Raw genomic sequence first — 506 nt, forward strand, 5'->3', positions numbered from 1 at the left:
CCCCCTCGGTGATTTCCGGGGGGGGGTTCCTCAGTCTGCCCCCCGTCTGCTCTGGGGGGCACTGTGGCCGGTGGGGTGAAGGGCTGCGGTTCGGGAAAAAGGCCCTCCACCACCCGGTTGAGGAGATCCAGCTCCAGTGCCTCCATGGGAGATGCGCCGTACATTTTGTTGCGCACAACTTTGTACGGCCTCCCCCTTGGGTCCGCGTCCAGGGTGGCCAAGAACTCCTCTTTCGCAGAGTCCTTGGCCCGCCCTATTGCGACCTTCAGGGCCTGCCTCGCACCCTGAAGGGCGCTGTGGAGCCTTCTCTCCTCACTTTGAGTGTGGCGCCTGCGGCGGCATCGGCCGTAGGCCCGCCGGGCCGTGGTACAGGCGGTGCGGAGGTCCCCAATCTCCGCGGTCCACCAGTACACACTCTTTTTACCCGTGGTCCCTCTGACCCTGGGCATGGCCCGCTCGCAGACGGCGGTCAAGTCCTCCCTGAACTTGACCGCCCTCTGCTCCAC

The sequence above is a fragment of the Hyposmocoma kahamanoa genome, unplaced genomic scaffold (assembly GCF_003589595.1).
Source record: "Hyposmocoma kahamanoa isolate Upper Pololo Valley unplaced genomic scaffold, ASM358959v1 78, whole genome shotgun sequence".
In the NCBI taxonomy this organism is placed as follows: Eukaryota; Metazoa; Arthropoda; class Insecta; order Lepidoptera; family Cosmopterigidae; genus Hyposmocoma; species Hyposmocoma kahamanoa.